Source organism: Diceros bicornis, chromosome 15 (assembly GCF_020826845.1).
Source record: "Diceros bicornis minor isolate mBicDic1 chromosome 15, mDicBic1.mat.cur, whole genome shotgun sequence".
In the NCBI taxonomy this organism is placed as follows: Eukaryota; Metazoa; Chordata; class Mammalia; order Perissodactyla; family Rhinocerotidae; genus Diceros; species Diceros bicornis.
This window is the reverse complement of record NC_080754.1, coordinates 28,961,554-28,981,372: the sequence shown is the minus strand read 5'-3', so window position 1 is coordinate 28,981,372 and position 19,819 is coordinate 28,961,554. Positions and strand designations below refer to the sequence as shown.

General features: G+C 45.3%; 1 protein-coding gene across 3 annotated transcripts in view; it reads right to left on the bottom strand.

Annotated features, from left to right (window-relative positions):
• The window catches only part of SENP5 (SUMO specific peptidase 5), a 155,695-nt gene that overhangs the window by 123,006 nt on the left and 12,870 nt on the right, over positions 1 to 19,819 (bottom strand). Inside the window, exon 1 of one of the 3 annotated variants that reach the window (XM_058556055.1) lies at positions 3,788 to 3,855. The exons of 1 other annotated variant lie outside the window; for it this stretch is intronic. The gene's annotated coding sequence lies outside the window, so the exon portion shown is untranslated. Of the gene's footprint in view, positions 1 to 3,787; positions 3,856 to 19,819 lie in introns of those variants that run through there. One more of the 3 variants, XM_058556047.1, reaches the window with a different exon arrangement.

Here is a 19,819-nt window from a genome sequence, read left to right as displayed (position 1 = left end):
ATAACCATGAAAATAGCTCCAAAGTAGCTTTAATCTGGATTAAGTACCTAAACGTAAAATGTAAATACCTTTACAAAAGAAAATATAGAGAGATATTTTTATGATCGGGAGTAGACAATAATTTCCTAAAACAGAAAAAAGCACAAATAATCATGGAGAAGATTGACCACATAAGGTAAACAAACTTCTGCACAACTAAAAACGGTAAAAACAACATTAAAAGCCAAACCATAGACCAGGAGAAGATATTTTCAAGCCTCTAAACAATGAAGGATGAGTAGGCAACATAAGAAAAATTACCCCATAGAAACTGGATAAAAGATATGAACAGATGATTCACAGAAGAAGATACCCAGATGGCCAACAAATATACAAAAAGATTATCTGTTTTGTTAGGAATTAGGGAACTGTGAATTGAACAATGAAATATCATTTCACTCCCGTCTTATAGGCAAAAATAAAGAGTCTGAGATTCCCCAGTGATGGTGAATTGGAGGTGAACTGTGAGCTCTCATAGACTGCTGGTGGGAGTAAAAATTGGTGTAACCACTTTGGAGGGTAATTAGATATCTGTAACACTGAAGATTCTCATCTCCTACACCCAGCAATTCCAGTCCGGCGGGTCCGAACACAGGAACTCCCCTATACACGCCAGGGAGACACATCCATGAATGCTTACCGCAGCCTTTGTTTATCATGATAAAAATAAAAATCGTGAAAACAATGTTGGGTGGGAAAAGCATTGTGTAGGATGGTGCCATTTGCCTAGGTTTTGGAAGATGCAAAGCGATATCATATGTTGAGTGTGAACATATGCTGTAAAACTTAAAACATGATTGGGAAAGATATACACCAACTTCAGAATAGCAGTTACCCCTGGGGAGTGAGGTCAGGAAGGGAAGAGGATCCGGGAGGTACATACAGGGGGCTTCAGATACGTCTGTAATGTTTTGTTTTGCTAAAAATAACTTTTGAAGCAAAATTAGCAATTTCGTAAAACTCTTTAAAATGGGCTCCGGGTATATTTTATGTTTGCTCTATTATTGTCTTTGTTTTGGGAATATTTTATAATTTTCAAAATAATTATGAAAATAGTTTTTGAAAGGCAGAGATGAAAAACCAGAATATAATCTTTACAATATGATTGCAGCAAGATACTATCTATGCACTCTAAGCACCATATTTTTTAAAACTACGGTTTTTTACACCTTCTTTTCTCTTTCTGATGAGCAAGACTGTCCCTGAGCTAACATCCGTGCTAATCTTCCTCAATTTTATATGTGGGATGCCGCCACAGCACGGCTGGATGAGTGCTGTGTGCGTCTGGCCCAGGATTCAAACCCGTAAGCCCCGGGCCACTGAAGAACAGGGCGTGAACCTAACCACTGGGCCACCGGGTCAGCCCCTAATCAGCATATTTTTTAAAACTACTTTTTATTGAGCAAATACTACACGCCAGGTGCTGTGCTAAGAGGTTTAATGAGAGGATAAATAAGCTGTCCAAGGTCCTAGAGCAGGAAGGAGAATTTCGCTTTGAACTCAACTATCTATGACTCCAGAGCTTACGATCTTCACCTCCCTGGAAACAAATACGCAAAAAGGAAAATAATTTTGGGTTGGGGACTAGCTAGGATTATGACTCATCCACTTTTTTTCAAAATTTTAATGTTGTGATATTGTTTGCATTATTTAAATAAGGAATCTTCGCTATTTCAGAGACAGTGGGAAATGTGCTAGTTGCTAAAGGTATAGTTGTTTTCAAAACGGTCAGCTAGACAAGCATTTCCCAAAGTGTCTTCCTGGAATAAGAATCCCGAGGAGCGCATCGTGAAAACAGAGTCGGCAGAAACACAAGTTTTGTACAAGCTGTGGTCTATGACATCCTTTTGGAAATTATTAATGTAAATCAGATTAAAAGGTCCAGTATGCTCTGCAGGAAAGAAACACGTTTAACTTTGTTTAAGGCATTTCTTTTGTCTAAGGCAGATCTTTAGGCGATAGAACACTTCTGTCCCATCATATCTATTAAGATGATGCAGTCAAATACGGTGGGGGACAATCTTCTAAGAAGAAAAATGAGTGTGATGGAGCGAGGGGTGGCAGGCTATGGGTGCTCAGGCCCTGCTCTCTCTCAGCTTCTGCGCTGTGGAGGTGCACACAGGAGCCTGTAGATACTGCGGGTGCGAGAAAGAGTCGAGTGCCCAAGCCAGCACTCACAAGACACTGCACAAGCACTTCTGTACTGAACAGTCAGGAAATGCCCATCCCCACCTCGATCAACCGAAACAACCCTTTAGGGCTGCACTTGATTGTCTGTATCACTCCACGCTCTCTCCCGTATCCACGTGAACACACACCAAGAGTGAGTGTGTATAATGGTGAAGAATACGGGCTTAGCCTCAGGACCCCTGGGTTTCAATCAAGCTCCTTCTTTTCCAGGCTGTGTGACCCTGGGCAAGGTGCTTAACTCTCTCAGCCTAGTTGCCTGGAAAAGCCTATGCAATGGAAATGACAATAGCAATTGTCACGGGGTCATGTCTTTCATTCAAGAAATAGTCACAGGCAGTTACTGCTCCAGGCAGTTGGATGGTGGAACGGAGAACAAGCCCCAAAGAGTCCCTGCCTTCGTGGAGCTTACACAATGGTGGGAGGACAGATGGTGGGGGCAACGTCACACAGGGCCGGGGGGAGGCTAGCTGAGCAGGGGCGTTGAAGCAGAGAGCTCAGAGATGAGAACGAGCCAGCCACATGCAGCTCAGGGAGAAAAGCTGAGCAGGCAGAAGCCACCTGGAAAGTCCTGGAGGTGGGAATAGCTCACATAGTGGCAACATGGAGGAATCTCAAACGCATTATGCTAAGTGCAAGACACCGCACTCAAAAGGCTATGAGTCCATTCACATGAGACTCTGGAAAAGGAAAGACTAGAGGGATAGAAGACAAATCAGCGGTTTCCAGGGGCAGTAGGTACGGGGAGAAACTGACTACAAAAGGCCTCAGGAGAATTTTGGGGGGTGAAGGAACTGTTCGAAATCTTAATTATGGTGGTGGTTACAGGACTGCATGCATCTGTCAAAACTCCTGTAACTGGGCACTAAAAAACCGTGAATTTTACTCCATGTTAAAAAAAAAAAAAATCTTGTTTTGGCTCCCAGGTTTCCACGGCACCGGATCTTCTGGGCTGTTTCCCTATGGCCAATCCCTAGCAGTCCACTTGATTTCCCATCCACTTTCTGCTCCAATTACAAGTTTCACCTCAGCATCTTACCAATATTCCACAGACTTGCCATCTTCCCGGCCTTTTTGCAAGCTGTGCCCCTCACCTGCAATGCCCTCCCCTCGGCCTTCTGCCCCCCTAAACCCTCTACACCGTGGTGCTCTGAAGCCTCCGGTCCCTTGCAGAGTCGGTGCTGCACAGCGGAGGGCAGGCCCCTCTCTCAGTGTTCCAGGGCGTCGGGCGGGAGTTATTCTGACTTCAGGTTCCTTACCAACAGGAGCGCAGCATGTGGCCTTCCTCACCTCCACGCCAAGCGCTCAAAATAATGCACGCGCGGCCTAGCACACAGCAGGCCCTCGACGCAGTGCACGTGGGAGGGAGAGGGACCCCGGAGCCCCAGAGGAGGTGAGATCTGAGCTGAATCTGTGTCTGAAGGGCTAACGAGGCACCTTCGAGGGAGGTCAGGCCATGAGGACCGGGGCGGGGGAGAAAGGGCGGAAAGTGCGGAGGCCCTGGAGGCGCAAGGTGACCGCCCAGAGCCCACTGTCGTGGCGCCCCCGGGGGCCCGCGTACCTTGTCCTCGTAGGAGCGCTGGGCGGCGCTCACCGACCTGGCCTTCATCAGCAGAAGCACCAAGAGAGGCACAGGGAGCCAGTGGCGGGCACCGCCACCATGATGCTGCCCTCGAGCTAAGGAGCTGCGCCCCCAACGGTCCTCCTCGGCCCCGCCCCTCACCCCGACTCCGGCCCTAACGGACCCGCCCACGACCAGCCAGTCCATCCTCTCCCCACCCTCCAACCCCTGGTAAACCTCACCCCACCCTGCCGACCTTGGTCTCCGTGCCACCCTCAGCGTCCTCCATCCAAGACCCGGCTAGATTGCCCACTCACCGCAGTGCCTCCTAGCCCCACCCATCTCCCCGACCCTACCATCCTCGCCTGGTCCAGACTGGTCCTCCTCACCCTTCTCTCTCTCTAACCTCGCCCACCAATCGCTCCGCCCCTGGCACCCCGCCACTCGGCTGTCCCCGCCCTCCCCACTGCTCCCCAAGTGGGCCCAGCAGACTGGCGGTGATGGGATGACCCTGTCCATGCAGAAGGGCAGGTGAGTCGTGCGCACCAGGAAGACCACGGAGGTGACCAGCAAGGCGCCCGAGGAGAGGCATAGGGACAGGATGGGCAGCATGAAGAAGCCAAAGTTGCACTGACCGATGCAGTTGTTGACACGCTTGCAGTGGTGTTCTAAGTCCTGGGCAGAGGGAAGGGGGCAGCGTTCTGGACACCAGAAGAGGACAGGTAAAGCTCCCCGGGCCAGGCCTACAGCCAGTGTGGGGCCCCTGGGCATCTACTGTCAGCGAGCCCTGGGGTAGGACAGGGGTGCCTTTTCTCCCCCTGGCCTGACCAGGCTTAGCGTAGATGTGGATGCTCCTGGGCGTGTGAGCATTTGGGTCGGGTGGGGCCAGCCTCCCAGGACAGGTGCAGGCAGGGAGGCAGTGAGCTGCATGAGTGACGAAGACTGGCTTGGAGTTACTGCCACCCTTGGGCTTGGCAGTCCCGGAAGTGGTTTGAGGCCTGCTGCTGGTCCCCTTGTGCAAGTGGGCCTCCTGAACCGGCTAGGTACTGGGCAGGTGTGGGTGGGGGCCGGAAGGGGGCAGATGAGAGGGGCGCTCACCTAACACAAATGTTTCACCAGGGGCCCGGGTAGGTCCGCGGCGGGCGGTGGAAGCAGCACTGTGAGCAACACGCAGGCAGAAGGATGTGTGGTTCACCCATTCCATATGCACCGTCCTGGGGCCCTGTTCGTTGGAGCCTGGCATGGGAAGAGGATTGTGCAGCAGCAGGAGCCCTTCATCACTCTGCTGCTGGCGGGAGTGTGGGACAGCCCTGCAGCATCACTGGGCTCTGGGAAGGGTGGGGAGGAGGGGGGCAGGGGAATCCTAGTCCCCACTGAGAAAGCTGACCAAACTCGGAGAGGCTGGCCATCCAAGGGAAGGTAGACTTCCAGCCAGAGGAGTTCTGTGATGACTCAGGCCTTGGAACTGTGATTGATGCTGTAAGCAGTGTGTGCAGTGGGAAGGAAGAAGACAGAACTGAGTGGTTGCCAAGAGCTGGCTTCTCTCCCTGGCCTGCCCTGCCGTCCCCTCCAGAGCAATTGGAAAGCCTCCAGACTGCAGTTTTTTCACATCTTGGTGGCTTGGGAAATGAAGCACCAGAAGCAGGGCCCAAGCAAAGGGGATAGGGGTTGACGGGGTCTTGAGACCCACGGAGGTGAGAGGGGAGGAGCACTTTAGGAATCATCCCTGCATGCAGGAGCCTTTAGGGTGCTACCTCCTTAACCTAGGGCCCGAGAGCACACCTTGATGCAAGATGTCAGAGTCTGAGAAGTTCAGGAAAACCAGACTGCTGAAGGTGAGGACGAACAATGGGAGGCCTGTGACAATGGGAAAGAACCACTCCCCACTCTGGGCCAGCCATCTGCAACTGAGACCAGAGTAGGACTCAGTCCTGATCCCGGGGGGCCCAAGCTTCTCGGGGGACTCAGTCCACCTGGTCAGGACTCACCGACGTCAAAGCCTGCTCTAAATAGCCAGAGCAGTCACAGATCCAGAGCGGCTCCACCAAATGTCACCCACTATTACCAGCCACCAATAGCTCCCAAAGGCACCAAGCACTCTATGCCTCTGTGCCTTTGCATATTGGGTTCCCTCTGCCTAGAATATCCTCCCTTCCCTGATGCCTCTTCTGCACTTCACCTGTCCGGACTCTCATGATCTTTTTTCCTTTCTGACTCTCTGTAAGAAAACTGCCGGATTGTGTGGGAGACTCACGGGAAACCGAAGAAGAGTCCGTTGACACAGACCAGCAGGACTCCAGTGAAGGCAGAGACTTATTATCTCACTTAACCTCAATGAGTAATCTTCATTATAAGCAGATTAATAGAATGATAAAAGAGAATTAAGAGAATGATAGGAGATTCCTCACTTCTAAAAAAAACTGAAAAGGCTGAGTGCTTGTTATTTTACCTTCTGCTGTGCCATCTACAGGATTGTTAGTCTGATTAACGACACAGCCAACACAGTGACCATTTCTTGTCCTCAGACACCTCTACTCACACAGGGCAATGACTCTTTGAGGTTGCTATTTTCTGATACTGGGCCCCAAATTCAGAAGAATAAAATTGACCTTGTGTCTTGTTGGCTGCTAGGTAACACCAGAGGCTCGCTACCCACCCCGAACCCAGGAACCCATAATATGGCTCTCTCAGGCATCAAATGATGTGAAAGACATAGAGATGGAATTAACCTGCTTCATATCTCCTTCATGTGCTCAATGATTTTGCAAGAGCTTCCCTATTGATTGGGACCACCTAGTGGGGTAAACTGATAAATACAAAAGAAGAGGGAAAATTGGTTTTGCGTGGGTAAAAGCTGTGGTCAGGGGGCTCTGACCATGTTGAAAGGACTAGAGCTCTCACGCAGAGAGGACTAACTCTGCTCTCCGTCTCTTGTGACACTTGTGTGTGTGCATGTGTATGTGAATGTGAAGTTTGTTTGCCTGTTTCAGGGGTTTTGTTCTAGGTTATGGGAGTCTGTCCGGAGGGAGCCCCAATTTGTAGAAAGGACTAACTCTTGGCACCATCTTTTCTGACACTTGTGTGGACATGTGTGAATGCAGGTAAGGTGTGTGTGTGAGTGGTGCCATAATGGGAAACTGGGATTTGACTCCCAGTGGCAGCCCTCAGGGTCATGTATTGCAAAACTGGGATGTTTCCAGTTATAAACCTATGAAAAAAAAAGATGAAACTTAACCAAATTTGGGGTCTCAGCTTCCTCTCGTGGTCTTACAGAGGCTAATGAAATTGTGGGAGATCAAAGTTTGGCCACCCTGAAATATATCTCTTTACCTTGATTGTTTTCTCTGAAGGACATTTGACCTCCCCCACTAACTGCCTAAAGAATTTGACATGGTGGCTCCTTCCTGGAACAGATCTTCTATCATGATGGCTATAAAGATAATGTAAAATAGATGTTACAATGGGAGGGGCACCAAGCCCCTTTTATCAAAAACTCTGTCTCTCCCTGACCACATTATCTTATTTTTTTATTTTTTTTTAATTTTTTGTTTATTGCAGTAACATTGGTTTATAACATTGTAAAAATTTCAGGTGTACATCATTGTACTTCTATTTCTGCATAGATTACATCATGTTCACCACCAAAATACTAATTACAACCCATCACCACACACATGTACCGAATTATCCCTTTCACCCTCCTCCCTCCCCCCTTCCCCTCTGGTAACCACCAATCCAATCTCTGTCCCTATGTGTTTGTTTATTGTTGTTATTATCTACTACTTAATGAAGGAAATCATACGGTATTTGACCTTCTCCCTCTGACTTACCTTACACCATACACAAAAATTAACTCCAAATGGATTAAAGACTTGAATGTAAGACCTGACCACATTATCTATAGATGATCCCGAAAAGAATTGTCCTCCTGCCCTCTGAAGTCCCAGGCCACTCCCCACCCCCAACACGCTCCTCGCCTTTAGCTGCAATACTTACGGAAGCAGCTTAGACAGAGGGACGAGTTGCTCATTTCTGAGTTTCTCCCATGTATACATGTTATTAAACTTGGTATTATTTTCTCCTGCTAACCTGTCTTGTTGATTATTTGGCCAGCCAGAAGAACCTTAAGGAAAAGGGCAGAGGGAGATTCTCCCTCTTCCCCCAACAAAAACAAGTTAACAGAAGAATAAAAACAAGCTGAGAGAAAAAAAAGGGACTCTTCCCAGCAAGTTGGAAATTTTTAAAGGTATTTTTTGTATTCTAAGGGAAACTAAAGTAAGTAAGACAGTGGGGTAAATAAGACAAATATTAAAAGGGGGAAAATCAAAGAGGAATCAGAAAAGGAAAGAGTCACAGGACTCATCTCAGCAGGATGGAAATCTTTAGCTAGTTATTAAAAAGAAAAATGGGATAAATAAAACAGACATGAATGAGGTTAACATAAAGGTTTTCATAAAACACCGCCTAAAGTTAGGTGGGCTGAAAGGACCCCCTACTGGCCCCGCAAGATTAAAAGACCTCAGACAGGCCTGTTCTAGTCATCCCAGTTTGGGGAAAAAAAAATATTTTTACGCCAGAAAGCAGGAAATCACAATGAGAAATCTGACCAACAATTGTTGGGGGCAACAGTTAGAATGCTAATCTTGATAAGATCATAAAGATTATAATGTTTGAGCTAATATTAGAGGAAGAGGTCATGTCCACTTCGCCTGGATGTTTTTTCGGAAACGGATGTTATGTCTGGCTGGGAATGCTTTCCCTACACAATATTATAAGACAGAGACTTATTGATGGAATCCTAACGAAAGCTATGATGAGAGGTATAAAAATTGATAAAATTGAAATTAAATGTCGTTGAAAAATTAGTACAGTTAAATGGGCTTTATGTAAAATGATTACATCTCTTTGGCCTGATGCTATTACAGTATGTTACAGGGATAAAATATTGTGTCTCGCTGGGGAACGTTTCCCCTGCCTGATATTGTAAGGCCATATAAATCCACCCTTCAGCCAATGTTACTTAAACATGCTAAAGGAGACCTTACTTTAAAATGGCCAAAAGGGGGCAACTTCAGTTTACCCAAACTGATATATTTACATACGCAATTGGAAAAAGCCAGCCACAAAGTTAAACAACCAATGGGAAGCCTATTTTAATCTTTTGAGGCTTCTAAACGAAATCAGGACTAACTTCCTGCCTCTTTCAAAGAAAATAATTAAGAAATTAAACACGCCAGATTGGGGGATGCCAGCGGCCCTGCTAGCGAAAGAAACCAAATCTCCTCTCTTGCTGAGCTTCCCCACTTCAACTCCCCCGAAATTCCTGAACTCAAGTTAAGCAAGTGCAAATAGGTAAACTTTTGAGATCATTTGGAATTGTAACGGCCAGGCTGGGGAACTTCTGTTTCAAGACCACCTTAAGAGTCACCCTTAAAAGTGAGGATTCAAAAGCTCTCATAATGGAATGCAGTCTTTGAGTAATATGCAGAGGCTTCTCAAAGACAAAATGATGTCAAACACAGCCATGAAAAGGATCCTTACAACAAAAAAGAATCTTGAGGAAAAATCTTTGGCCATCTGAGCAGGTCCATTTGCTAGGGAGTAATTTGGATCCAACTGTTCTTCTGAGTTTCGTCCCTGCGACCAGGCTAAAGTTTTAAAGATCTCTGTTGGCATCAATCTGGATGTAAGTCTCTCTCTCTCTATTTGTCTGCCTACAGATGATATAATTTCTAAAGCATCTCCATTTAATTGGCTTAACGTAAGTGCTTATATAAATTCTTTCTAAATGTAATGGAAACTAACCCAAATGTCTTTCAAGTTAACATGATATAAAATGATCTTTGGTAAATAAAAGCTTATTGAAGTTTGTTGGTTTGATAAAATAAATACGTTTTCAGAGTTATCAACATCAGATATGGTGTAGACATGTTATGCTTGTGACAAAATTTGTCGGCCAACAATAATAACTTTCAATAATGGCTGATTTTGTCTGATGTCTCAGGAGGGTTTTGTAGGCAATCTAAACATACTTATTGGGAACAAGTAAACGAAATAGATGTGAAAAGGATAAAGGTGTTTTGGGGAACTTTTAACAATGATCACATTATGGTGTCTATACTTCAAACAACTTAAGATGATGGCTAACGGCTTAATGTCACATGAAATTTTTGTGAGTAACCTAAACATAATTATTGGGAACAAATAATTTAGATAGATACAAATGGGTAAGAGGTTTGGGGTGCAATAATTATGTTTTATGGCCTATATGCTTGAAAAACTGCTTTGAAAATCTTTTTTGGTTACTTAAAACTTAAGAGTTTTGCTAAATTAAGTTAAACGATAAAATCTGTTGAGTACCTAGGTCATTTCTGCATTAAAAAAAATTAGAAATTGATTACTAAGCATAGATTTGTCCGCCTTTGGTTTCTGTTCACAGGGAACCTTAAAGATGCTTAAGTTGATTAATAAACGGGTTTTATGCATGCTCAAAAACTTTCCTTTGAAAACACGTATTTCTAGAACCTCTGTCTGCAAGGAAAATAAAATGTATGTTTGCAGTAAAGAAGGTATGATGCATAGAGATATCTGTCCTAAAGCATAAGGAAAGACAAAATGAAGGCATGGGACAAATTCTGAATGTAAAAAGTAAGCGACAGAAGGGTTGCGAAAGGAAAACCCTGAGGAGTTCTGTGTTCTTGGTCAAGTTGGCTGTGGTTGAAATGAATTTAATTAAGTCAATACGTTTCAATATGAAAAGTAAGCTGGTGCAGAATTAGAATTTGGCTTTCTTTCTTCCAAAGATAATTCTCTTGAACTTTGGGTCTGCTCTTGATAAAGAGGTTATAAAAAGTTTTTCTTTACCTTTGAGTAAGTTTACCTAAAAGACAGAAAATCCATGTTTTGTGAAAATAATTTCCTATGTTCAAGAACTGAGGTCTCTCTATTAAGGTTTGCTGACTGCTTGAACTCTCTGTTGCCTTTGCTGATTCTGTTGTCTCCTTGATTAAATGAATAACTAAGCATTGTTTCCTACATGACCAAGTGTTTTAAACCTTTTTGATATTTTTGATGAACTTCCCCCCAAATTCAAGTCTTTCTTTTGACTTAAAAAGAAAGCTTTGAGAATTTCCAATCAGCTCTGAGATGTTTCCAAGAATTTGTTCTCTCTTTCTACAAAGAGGAAGATGTAAACTCACGAAACTTATTTGGTACGTTAAATTACATGGGAAGCGTTATCAAATAAACCATAACAAGCCTTCCGAGGTAATATTGTGTGGGTAAATGTTATTAACGTAGGTTTTCTTTTCTAAAAATTATCTAACATTCCAAAAATTCTGATCTGTCCTGGTTGTCAGTCATAATTCTAGTCATTATCTCAAAGTGTTGTATGTTACAGAAACAGCCGAGTGTCTTTGCCAATTTGCCATTTTTGAATGTTGGGTCATACGCAGGCACTTGTTTTACTCTCATGTTTCATCTTCAGAGAGATTCATGGAAAGGACCCTGACACTTGCTCTAAAATACAGGTTTCTGACAAACTTTCAGATTACAAAACTGATCTGGGTAGGAAATCACAAAACTGTAACTGAGAAATTAGTGGCCTCGTGAAACTGCAAACAGAAGATCAAAAGTTGACATCGTAGGACTGAATAAATTGATGAGGATGATTATAATTTTTATGACTCCCTGTTTGAAATATTGCTGATATTTAACGTTTTGTTTTTCCAGAGTTAGTAAACCTTTTTCTCTTTTCTCGTTAAGCTAACTATGACTTACAGCAATTTGTAAGCAAAAGGGAAGCATTTCTCTTTTTCTCCCTTATCTTATGCCTCCAGCATTTAAAAACTCTTCAAGAGTAAGTATTCTTATTTTCATGGCAATATAGTTATTTGTATAAGTTCAATAAGAATCTGTTTCCCTTATAGCAGGGCAGAATTAGAAACGGGTTATATTGCCAAGGCCTTGACTGGAATGTCATATTTGACAGAAACATACACAAACTTGGATATGACCGTACAAATTTGAGAAGCAAACACTGGACTTTCCGGAATAAAGCCACTTAAAAATATTGCCCTGGCACCTTGCTTACAAGGTTCCCAGAAACCTCACCAGGCCAGTAAAGCAGGGCACTTCCCTGGCAGGTGCAAGAACTTTAGGATATTTGGGGGACCCTCAAGAGAAAAGAGGAATTCACACAAATCTGTAGGTATCCCAGGTCAAGTCTGATGACAAGTCCTTGGCTTGACTTTTCCTGGTGTGGAGGTGCCTTTCAAGTTCAATCTGAGATTCCTTATAAAAAGTTCCAGCAAAGCAGATTTAAAAGAACCTATATGATCAATTGCTACTCTTGCTGTACTTATGTAAATCATTGGGCAAAGTTTATTAAAACTAGAGTTAGTTTGCAAACCAATGACTCTTAATTTCACTGTCATTGGTACAAATGAAGGTAAATTTAGCGAGCAAACTTATGTTTCAATAGAAACTGTAATACACATTTGTGGATGTTGGATTTTGGTTCTGTTCATTAAAAACTTCAAGGTTTTTGTTTTTTATTTGTAAATTGGACTGGATCCTGAGTTCTTCTAGTTTGCTCAAATATCTGGTACAGATCTCCAAATGGACGTTTTCAATTTTTTCTTTCCTTTTCATTTCCAATCATTGAGAACTAAAATCACGTTTTTTCCTGAAGCCCGGGAACCTGAAGCTGGAGAACTTGATATAAACCTAAGAGAGCGCACCACGACAACCCATGTTGGGACGATCTTCACGCCTGTTTCTGTGTAAGCCACTCAAAAGGTTTACCTGAACACCTGATGACATCATCGGAGACATTTTAAACTGCAGGGGATTCTTCAATGCTGACATCCAGAGATCTTCTTGAATAACCATACCCTGGGCTCAGAAATTGGTTTATCATTTGCTCCAAACCCATTAACTTTGCTTTTCTTTTCTAAAAATGCTTCCTATTAAATACCTGGTTACTTGCTGACACAACATAGGCCTAACTTTGGGAGACCCTTTCTATGTTCCAGAGATGATCCAAAAGCCCTGAAGGGAACTCAAACCAAGGAACTAGACACCGTCAGAGGTTTCTCTGCAGCATCGTTGTCATGGAGACTGGGTCCTATTGAATTCTTGGATTGCAGGGGACCATACTGAAAACGCCACAGGGAACAAGAATCATGCCACAGAAGTACATCACAACTGGGATCTCCCAAACTTTGGCTGGCTTCATCCTCTAGACACTGACTTCTCCGAATGCTCAAATGGACTCGTGACAGACTGCAAGTTGCTGTGCACAAGACAGCCTCCTATAGATGAGTAATACATGACTCCCAGGTTCTTACATTACTTGTTGGACTATTAGACAGCAGGCTACTTGGCTACATCAGATTTCACCTGAGCTTCCAGGCAGTAACCTTGATTGGTTTACAGTCACCTTCTCCGGGATTCCTCAAGGACTGAGGTCCATTATGGAGCGGATACTAAAATTTGGGCTGTCTATTTTGCTATCTGTGTGGTTATCCATGTAATTATAAGTGATGAACTTAAGTGTTGTTCCAAAGCCGTTGATCAGAGTACTAAAATATTAGTGATGCAAAGCGTAGCTCTCTCTCCCCACCCGGTACTCAAAACTATTTTAAAGTGACGGTAAAACAGTTTCATTCCTCCCATCCTGATCTTTGCCCTTTCACAGCAGAAGGTAGCTAGAGAGGCCTTCACCCCCGTTCCCGAAGACTGAAGCCTGATCATAAGAGGTGGGAACTGAAACCGAGCATGAAAAAGTTCAAAAATCTGCCCTAGAGCCAAAAGTTTTGACATAAGCTTTGCTAACTGCACCTGTGCATATTCAGCATAATCAGCTGTTGTCTAAAACTAACCAGGTCTTCCTGTCTCTCCTCACTATATGAGTGAGCTGTCTTTCCCAGAAAGTCAAGGCCCAGACATCAGGATTCAGCCTCACAAGGCCAAATGCAGGCTGATGCCGAAAACTAACCAGAAAAGTCCAGAAAGTCAAGAGAAAGGAAATTCAGTCTTCAAGGCCAAACACAGGCTGCTGGAAGGTGCCAAGCAGCACAGCCACATGCTCCTGCTGCCCTACCTCAAACCCGGAACATGCTCTTGTTCCCCTACGTAAAACCACGGCACATGCTCTCCCTCCCCTACCGAAAACCTCAGATACAAACCTCAACCTTTTTTCATTCGACCAGGTGGATCTGAGTTCTAACTCCCGTCTACTCATCTGGCTGCCCTTCGATAGTAAGGCTCTTTCCTTGCCACAAGCCTGCTGTTTCAGTTCCTTTACTTTTTTGGCCCTCCTGTGCGCTGGGTAAATGAACCTGTGTTTGGGATCGGTAACAAATATGATTAAGTTTTTCAGTAATTTACATACTCTTGCAGAGTGGGGAAAAGCACATTAGAATTCAAGTGCCTCGCCCGACACAGAGAATGTCAACAAATTAGCTTCTAAGAATACTTTATTCCTTGGTTTAAAACACTTATGTCAATTGGCAGCAATTGTGGCACAAACTGTACATAACAGATTCGTCACTGTTTTCATTGTCCATTAATCCATTTTCTCATTGGAGTAATTATCAGTTGAGTCTTCATGGAACAATTACAGGGACCCACGTGCCTATGTACCTCACTCCCATAGAGATTCCACTCTCCTCCATTCTGATATTGTTAGTTACTGGAAGAAGTTAACCTGCCTTGTCATCAACACGTGGTTTCTCTGCTCCCTTCATTCTTGCCTGAAGGTCCCTGCTAGAAGCTACAACCAGAGATTGGGTCTTCTGGAAGAAGCACCCAAAAAAGACAGCCTGAGAAAGGGATATAGGGAACAGATGCATGATTACAGCCTTCCTAGAAGAAGCTGACACACCCACCATAGCAGATACCGGGAGGACCTGACACTCAGGACTCTAGGACTACAGGGTCTGGGAACAGATGACTTCAGGAACACAGACTTTTGAGCCAATACCGACAGAATTCACAACACGAGACTGAGTAACACTGATGAGAGAAATCTGCTGCTTGCTATTTGTTGCAGAATTTGTGGCTGTTTCTCTCAGAATTCTGTTGATCAGTTTTACTGTTTTATTTTCTGATGGGCATACAATAAGGTCCCCTTTTATGCTTTCTGTTCCATCTCCAAACCCTCATTTTTGCAGGCTATGACCACGACTATAACAACGGCCAACCTTAATTGATTATTGGTTTTGAATTTAAATCTTTGCTTGATTGACATAGTCATCCACTATACATGAAAAGGAAAAGAACAATCCAGTTTTAAAGAGAAAAAATATTTCTTCGCCTGGGCCCAGCCTATCAGGATCCGGGCACATATACGAGGTCCTACATACAGTAACTGTGAGTCTGAATATGGAAAACTGTGAGTATATTTTACAAGGTAATTAATTCTCAGGAAAACTGTAAAATGATCCCCTAATAACTGGAATTTAGAGGAGTTCTGGGTCACATATTTATGCTTGGGAAAATTCCAGTGGCCCTATGAACATTCCACAAAAATTTAAACTATAATTTGTAGATAGCTCCACTTAGTAGTAGTGTCCATGATAACTGGATAGGAACGATGACATATATTGAAAAATTGATACTCAGCCCGTGCGTGATCACTTTCGTGGCCGGCTGAAGAGCCCACAAGGCCGCTTCAGTCCCAAGGGGTGGCCCAGGCTCAGAGCCCCCTTGGAAGCCCCGCCCAAGAAGCAGCAACCGGAGTGAAGATGAGAAGAGCGGTTGGCAGACCTACGCACCTGGCCCAATGCTTTCCCAGCCAGCATAAATGCCCATAGCACTTCCACAACTTTCAGCTGATGTGGTAGTACCAGAAACACAGTTCCTGCTTCAGCCCCAGTGGTAGCAGGTGGAATCTGCCAACGGATACAACCACAAATGCGCTGGCAAAACATTACTTCATCAAACACCACGAGAAACTAGAGCAACAATTCAGAGCAGAAGGAACATGACACTTCTCCAGAAACTGACCCTGAAGTCACAGAAATTTACAATCTCAATGGCAGAGGATTCAACACAGGTGTCATAAAGAAACTCTATGAGTTACAAGAAGACTCAGAAAGTTCAATGAGCACAGGAATAAAGCAGGAATAAAATTAATGAGAAGAGTTAATACTTCACCTGAGAGATGGAAACTATAAACAAAAATCCAAGCAGAAATTCTGGATATGAAGAACACAATAAGTCAAATAAGAAATAATCTAGAATTCTTAAAAAATAGAGCTGACGGGGGCCGGCCCAAAGGCCTAGTGGTAAAGTTGGTGCACTCCACTTCGGCGGCCTGGGGTTCGCAGGTTCGGATCCTGGGCATGGACCTATGACTGCTCATCCAGCCATGCTGTGGCAGCATCCCACAAACAAAATAGAGGGAGATGGGCACAGTTGATAGCTCAGGGCTAATCTTCCTCAGTGAAAAATGAAGATTGGCAATGGATGTTCACTCAGGGGCCAATCTTCCTCATGAAAAAAAAAAAAGAGCTGATGTTTGCAGGAAAGAACTAGTGATTTAGAGGAAAGACAAATAGAAATCCTTCAGGTGGAGGAGGAGAGAGAACTAAGATTTAAAAAAAAATGAAGGAAGTATTCAAGAAAAATCCGACTCAACTAGAAAAAGCATCCTAAGGACAATAGGTATTCCACAGGGAGAAGAGAGGGAGAAAGGAGCCGAGCGTTTCTTCAAAGTAATAATAGCTGAGAATTTCCCAGGACTCGGGAAGGAACTGGACTGACAAATACATGAAGCCAATGGAACTCCTAATTACATCAACGATAAATGAGCTTCTTCGAGGCACATAACAGTAAAACTGGCAAAAGTCGATGACAAAGAGAGTGACGTCAGCATCCTGGTGGAGTGAGCTCTTCCCTTAGACTCTCCCTGCTGAGATACAATGGAAAGGACACTCATAAATCAACAGAGACATTCAAACAACACAATAGATGTCTGAGAGACCCATGCAGCCATATCTCCGAACGTGGAGGTGCAGAACTGCCCGGGAGGCAGTGGAAAGAGGTAAGGGGAATCTCCTCTACCTCCCCCACTGGCAGACACTTAGGGCGCAGGACCGCTTGCAGCTCTGAGAGGAGAAAGGGGAGGGGGCAGTCATTCGCGGGAATGCCTTCGCTCTCTGAGTTGCCTCCCAGCCTGTGGGACAGCTCCACTCTGAGGAGGCTAGGCAATCACTGGGCCGTATTCACCAAGCCGAACATCCCAGGAGGGCAGAGAGCGAGGACAGAGCAGGAGCACCTGCGGGCACGTGCACAGGAATGAAAGCGCCCCTCTCCCACCTGGCACGCAAGTACTGTTGGTCAGCCAGAGCAAGAGACCCCCGCCAAGGTGCCGGCACACATATGTGTAAATCAGCGGCGTCCAGCAGTCAAATGCAGAGAGGCTCCGTCAGCATAACTTCCAAAGGACAGACACAGCTGCCAGGGAATGGGCAGGCTTGGAATACACAGGTCCTGCCACCACCCAGAGGCAGAAGGTGGAATTTGTAACCTGATACTACCACTCTGGGATGGATCAAATCCACAACAACAAATAGTATGGAAGTGTATACTAAGACACGAGACCAGAAGTAAAATGACAAACACCCAGAAATCAATCCTGAGGGCACCGCTATTTACAATCTAAATGACAGAGAATTCTCAATAGTTATTATGAGAAAACTAAAGAAGTTACAAGAAAACTCAGAAAAATTGTTCAAGGAAATCACGAATAAAATTAACGACCAAAGGGAATTCTTGACAGAAGAGATCGAAACTATCAAGAAACATCAATGAGAAATGTCAGAGAGGAAAAACACAATGACTGAGATAGAGAAAAGTCTGGAGTCCTTAAATAACAGAGCTGAAATAATGGAGGACAGAATAAGCAATTCAGAGGACAGAAATATAGAAATGCTTCAGATGTGGGAGGAGAGAGAACTAAGAGTAAAAAGAAATGAAGACATTCTCTGAGAAATATCCGACTCAATTAGGAAATGCAACCTAAGGATTATAGATATTCCAGAGGGAGAAGAGAGGGAGAAAGGAACACAGAGCTTGTTCAAAGAAATAATAGCTGAGAATTTCCCAAACCTGGGGAAGGAACTGGAATTACAAGTAAAAGAAACTAATAAAATTTCTAATGACACCAGTCTAAAAAGACCTTCTCCAAGGCATATATTAGGCAAATTGGCAAAAGTCAATGACAAAGAAATAATATTAAGGGCAGGAAGGCAGAAGAAAAGAATCTACAAAGGAACCCTTAGCAGGCTTTGAGCAGATTTCTCAGCAGAAGGCTTACAGGCTAGGAAAGAGCAGAACGATACATTCAGAAATCTGAAAGGCAAAAACTTTCAGCCAACAATAATCTACCGAGCGAAAATATCCCTCAGATATGATGGAGAAATAAAATCTTTCCCAGATAAACAAAAGCTGAGGGAGTTCCTCACCACAAGACGCCCACTCCTAAAAGAAATGCTCAAGAAGACCCTCATACCTGAATAATAAAAAAAGAAAGGGTTTGAAAGCTGTGAGCGAGGAGATAAATGGCAGACAAAAATGACCATGACTTAACATTACTTTAAAAATGAATTTTCATTTAATTAGCAATGACCAGGCTCAGCCTGGGACTGGGTGAGTGGCCAGTATAGCCGGAGGCAGGGCCCAAGAGGTGCCACCCTGATGACCAGCCGCCCAGCTCTTATCCTGGCAGGGAGGCAGAGGGACGGGCAGCAGGGCAGGGTGAGACTAGGCCTCCCCAGACTCTGGGGCCTGGCCTTCCCAGCCTCCTGCAGAGCTGGGGCTCCAGCAGGCGCCACTCCTACACTCACCCCATTCCATGCATATGCCCCTCCAGGCCTTGGCCCACGTTTCTGGATGCTCCTCCGATGAGGCCCAGGCCCACACCACCCCCAGCACTCCCATTTAGGAGTGGGCCTGAGAGCCTCTCCTCAGTGTTGGGCAGCCTGGGCTGAGCTGTCCCCTCTGAACACACACAGACGGGAGACCCACACAGATTCGTGTGCCACATGCACACCTGGGCTCCGGGGCTCAAAAGGCCTCATGCCCCCCTGCCCTGACCATGCGACCATGGACTGCGGGCTTAGCAGACAGATGAGGTTTCTTCAGCTTGACTCATAAATGCAGGCCCCAAGAATTGTAAGGGTGGCCACTGAAGCCAGTGAAAGCAAGGCCCAAACTGGGCTGCCTTTCTGCCTGTCAGCGAATATCCTGCAGCCCTCCCCAGAAACCCACGGTTACCCCTGAGTTGAGCAGGATGAGAGCTGAGAACAAGCTTGCACCCCAGTGGAGCTTGGGACTGGGGAGACCTGGCACCACGGAAAAGGGAACACAAAAGAGCTGCAGTTCCTAGGGTTGAGCGAGGCTGGCCAGGAGCCCAGGGAGCCAGAGCCAAGCCCTGGGTGAGGCTGGGCCTGGACACAGCGGGGCCTGAGACCACCACAGTCAGGGTGGGAGGAAGAGGGAAGGGCAGCCTCCACTGGGACTCTTCGTGTAGAGAACCGGAGCCATGGCCTGCATCGGAGGTCACCTACCTCCCCAGTCTGGGCTGACACTCCCCAACGATGAGCTCCTGCCCCAACACACAAGCTCGGGCGTGCACACACAGGCACACAATGTCCACGGGCCCGGGGCTGTTCATCTGGCCCTTCAGCCACATCCTGCCCTCTCGCCCTCACCATATCCTGGTTTCCCCTGGACACCAGGGGACAGGAATCAGTGTGGTGGTGCCCATCCTCACCTCCTAAGGCAGCAGTTCGGAAACTTCAGGGTGGCAGCATCACACCGGGCACTTTACAAATATTCAGATTCAGATTGCAGCCCACCCCAACCCCGAGTTTTGGAGTCGGAGCCTGGGGCCCAGGAATATGAGAAGGTGGTCCTTGGAGGAACACAGGGTGGTCTGTTAGCAGTGTGAAGGAGAAAATAACCAGAATCATACCGGCTGCAGACACTGTGTGCCTACTGTGTACCTGGTGTTTGCATGAA